General features: G+C 39.7%; 1 pseudogene; it reads left to right on the forward strand.

Moving 5' to 3' along the window:
• Window positions 1–5,101, forward strand: part of LOC139022771 (zinc finger protein 180-like) — a 6,951-nt pseudogene extending 1,850 nt beyond the window's left edge.
• Window positions 5,102–5,107: the final 6 nt, after the last annotated feature.

Here is a 5,107-nt window from a genome sequence, read left to right on the forward strand (position 1 = left end):
AGGTCTACGTTTATAACGGAATATTTTACATTTTAACAGGGTTCACAGTTATAAACGATATACCATAATGTTATATTACAGGATACTACAGTATACCAGGGAGGATACTACAGTATAACAGACATAAGTTTAATACAGGCACTACAGTTATTAACTAACATAGTTTTATTACAGAAGGGAATTACTGCAGTATAACCAGGGTTACTACAGTTTTATACAGGGATACGACCAGGTAATAGTACAGATTTACTACAGTTATACAGGAAGATACTACAGTTTTATAAACTAATACATAGTTTTACAGGGGATACCTACAGTTATATACAAGGATTACTACAGTTTTATATACAGGGATTACTACGTGTCTATACTGGATACTACAGTACATATAACGATATACATGTGATTCCAAACGTGGTGGGCTCCTATATCCACTGTGTTTGGAAGCACCGTGGAATCTTATTTTTATTTATTTCACCTTTATGTTTACCAGCAGGTGTTTTAGGCAACAAGGTATAGAGAAAAACAATTATCTCATTTACAACTTGCGACCTGGCCAAGAAATAAATTTTTTTTTTAAAGCCCAAAGAAGCAGACAGTTTCGACACCCTGTACCCAACACCAACAGAAGTTTCTTTTACACGCATGGAACGAGTTATTGTGATTGTGTTTTTTTCTTTTTTTTTTTGTCTTGTTCTTAGTTGTGTAACCCCAAAAACCAATACAGTCAATAATTATTTACAGTAAGGAAGACAGAAAAAAAAAAGAAAAACAAAAAAAATAATCCAAGAAAATAATTAAAGATTTTAAACACAGACAGATTACCTAGCCGCCTCCACCAAGTAAATGTTGTTCTCTGTTTTTGTAGAATATTTTTTTTAAGAGAGAACTTATTTCCTTTATCAGACATGCTTTTTAAGGAAATGATAACAGCATTACCAGGGCTTATGTCAGGTCAACCCCCCCGGCCATGACAAACATTCCACGACAATACAACAACAAACCAAAAGTGCTTCTTCATGCATTACTCTTGGGGTAAGACAGTTTATTCCGTTGTCCACGTTGAAAATCCCAACATCACTAACACAAATTATGTTCTATATGTTGTTGTTGCCTGAGTACCAGTTTAGGCTGTGGCAGGGGTGGTTCTCGTAAGTCTGTTGGACACAAAGAACTATAGCTTTTCATAAGCTGGGTGTTTGTTTAGAGAACTGTCGCTTGATGGACGGCTATTTGTCTGACAACACACAGAGCTTTTTCCCTTTATTGTGTTGGTTTGAAGTAATGGTGGGTCCGACTACGGAAGTCCCTGTCGCGATTGTTATGGTTCCTTACAGTAGTAGTCTATGTTGTTAGTGATTTGAATTAATGGGGTCCTTGCAGTAGGTCTTAATGTTTGGTTATGTTGGGTGAGTTATGGGTTCAACCAGTAGACTTTTTCTTAGGTCTATGTGTTGTGTGGTGGTGAAGTAGTTGGGTCCCCTACAGTAGGTCCTTAGTGTTAGGTTTGAAGTTATGGGTTCCAAACAGTAGTCTATGTTATGTTAGGTCCTACAGTAGGTCTATGTTGTGGTTAGGTGAAGTTATCGAGATGGGCCTACAGTAGGGTCGTTATGTTATTGTTATGTGGTCCTACAGTGGTTCTAATGTTGTTGTTAGGTCTGAAGTAATGGGGTCCATACAGTAGTAGGTCGTGATTGTTGTTGTATGGGTGAAGTTATGGACGGGTTCCACAGTAGAGTAGGTTATGTTTAAGCTTATGGGTCCTACAGTAGGTTCTATGGTGTTGTTAGGTGACGTTATGGGGTCTACAGAGTCTATGTTGTTGTGAGGTGAGTTAGGGTTTCCTCAGTAGTAGAGGTCTATGTTTTGCTTGGGTTAAGGTTATGGGTCTACAGATAGGTCTATTTGTGGATAGGTGAAGTTCTGGGTCTACAGCTAGGTCTATGTTGTTTTGTAGGTGAAGGTTAGGGGTTCGACCTACAGTAAGGTGCTTGTTATTGTTAGGTTTAAGTTATGGGGGATGGGGTCCTACAGTACGGTCTAAGGAGGAAACACACATGATATGTTGTTGTTTTAGGTGAAGTTTGCTCTACAGTAGGTGTTCTATTGATTGTGTTAGGTGAAGTATGGTCCCTACCAGTAGGTCTTGTTGTTGTTAGGTTGAGTAGTTATGGGTCCCCACAGTAGGTTCTTATGTATTGTTAGTGAAGTTATGGGTCCTACAGTAGTAGGTCTATGTTGTTGTTAGGAAGTATGGACGGGGTCCTTACAGTAGGTCTATGTTGTTGTTAGGTGAAGTGATGGGGTTCTACAGTAGTAGGTCTGTTATTGTTAGGTTTGAAGTTATGGTCCTACAGTAGGTTCTGATAATTGTTGGGGGTGTCTCCACTAGAGTTACACTTATGCAAGGGGTGCAATAACAACCAAAGGCTTTTTGTTCATTACAGGAATAGGTTGTTGTAGGTGAATTACTAGGCCATTTGGCAAACAGTGTACAAAACCCTCATTGTCAGCGTGATGGAAAAAGGCAAAGGCATTTTTTACTGGTAAGTGTTTTTAAGAGTACAAGCGGTTTTGATGGTGATTGACACAACCGTTTATAATAAGCAGGGGCATTCAGACGACCTCCTTCCAATTATAATCTAAAGTAGTGTGTGTGAAATGCCACTCATAAGCAACCTGGACTATGGAGGTTACTCCCCTGAGTTTTCCCCATTCAAATACATTGTGAAAACTAAAAATCTTTTGCTTCACCATTTTTGCCCAGGCAATATTACTACATCAATACACTAGTGGTTTTCCTCAAATTACCAGTATACTACATTCCTTAACTAGTGGTTTCCTCATTACCAGATAACTACCATCCTTAACGTAGTGGTTTCCTCATTACCAGAAAGTATACTACATCCTTAAACTAGTGGTTTCCTCATTACCAGATATACTTACATCCATACTAGGTTTCTCTTACCAGATATACTACATCATAACTAGTGGTTTCCTCATACCAGATATACACATCCATAACTAGCCCGGGTGTCCTTCTATTAGCCAGGGAGGAGTTTCTACCAACCAAATTGCATGTGCATCGCCCTTGTGCCGCAATTTATTTAAACACAGAAGGGGGCCTGATATTGGAAGACCCAAAAGTCGTCTGGCACCCACTGCCTTAGAGTGTTCAACCAACTAATATGGAATAACTTCTTTCAAGTCTATCGAAGCGTTAGATGTTACTACTAATGTGAAACACCAAGACAAATATGGACTGTTCTGCTCATTTTAAGACAAATGTCGAAAAATTGCAGTTACATCATTATCAGACGTCAATTGTTGTACAACTGTCAGGTTACGCTGTGGCATTGAACGTGTTTTACAGGTGATTTCCGCTGTTGTGGGCCGCTAACCATGCTGTCTGGACTTTGTTGTTCACAACAGGAGAGAGATCGGGGGAACTACCGTGGGTCCTCTGGGGAGTTTCAATCAACCTCATTGATGTGACAAGGCATGAAGAGAAGGTCTCTCACACCAGAACTCCTCCAGGAAACACCAGCAGGAAGATCCACAGGGGCAGAAATTCTAACTGCTGCTCTGACAGTGGGAAGAGATCACCTCCTCAGCAGGCATTTAAATTTCATCAGAGAATCCCCACCACAGTGGAGAAACCTTATAGCTGTCTCAATGTGGGAAGAGTTGTTACTCATTCAACCAGCCTGATATCACACCAGAGAACACACACAGGAAAGACATCTTATATCTGTAGCTGTGGTATATGTGGGAAGAGTTTTACTCGGCTAAGCACCCTGATATCACACCAGAGAACACACACAGGAGAGAAACCGTATAGCTGTGATGAATGTGGGAAGAGTTTTTATACATCTAGCCATCTTATTGTACACCAGAGAACACACACAGGAGAGAAACGAGAGAAACCGTATAGCTGTGATGAATGTGGGAAGAGTTTTTATTCATCTAGCCATCTTATTGTACACCAAAGAACACACACAGGAGAGAAACGGTATTGTTGTACTCAGTGTGGGAAGAGTTTTTTTTACATCTAGCTATCTGAAGAGGCACCAGACAACACACACAGGAGAGAAACCTTTTAGCTGTAATGAATGTGGTAAGAGTTTTACTCAGCTAAGCAACCTGATATCACACCAGAGAACACACTCAGGAGAGAAACTGTATAGCTGTAATGAATGTTGGAAGAGTTTTACTCACCTAAGCAGCCTGACATCACACCAGAGAACACACACAAGAGATAAACCATATAGCTGTCATGAATGTGAGAAGAGTTTTATTAGCCTAAGCAGCCTGTCACACCAGAGAACACACACAGGAGAGAAACTTTATAGCTGTACTCAATGTGGGAAGAGTTTTAATACATCCAGCATTCTGACTAGACACCAGAGAACACACACGGGAGAGAAATCGTATAGCTGTGATCAATGTGGGAAGAGTTTTGCTACATCTGGCCAGCTGACTTTACACCAGATAACACACACAGGAGAGAAAGCTTATAGCTGTGATCAATGTGGGAAGAGTTTTGTTCAATCTGGCAATCTAAAAGTACACCAGAGAACACACACAGGAGAGAAATCTTATAGCTGTAATCAATGTGACAAGAGATACTCTAATAAAAGGTGTCTGATCAAACATCAGAAAATACATGAAGGAGTTGTTTCATAATATCAATGAAATGATGTCACAATGTAGAATGTTTTAACATTGTAGTAGGAGTATTTTAGTGATGTCACAATGTAGAACCCTAAACGTTTGTCCCCTGTTCTATTGATTTCAACATGATGTGGATATTAGCCTCAGGGGGGAAATCCAGGCTCTGAAATGAAAGAGTACTATTTATGTGATTTAACAAAATTGTCCTGACAAAAAAGAGTTGTGTTACACTTACCAGGTTGGTGACCCACTTGAATCAAAATGCAACACTTCAAAATGTAGCAAGCTGTTTTCTACAAATTGTCCTCTAACCAGGGATGTATACATTATTCCCAGATTCCGTGTGGTTTTTGAGTTGTTAGTTTTAACAGGACGTGCAACCTCATCTTCCTCCTCTCGCACAATTGATTTTAGCATGATATCGATGAGT

This window comes from Salvelinus sp. IW2-2015, linkage group LG22, assembly GCF_002910315.2.
Source record: "Salvelinus sp. IW2-2015 linkage group LG22, ASM291031v2, whole genome shotgun sequence".
In the NCBI taxonomy this organism is placed as follows: domain Eukaryota; kingdom Metazoa; phylum Chordata; class Actinopteri; order Salmoniformes; family Salmonidae; genus Salvelinus; species Salvelinus sp. IW2-2015.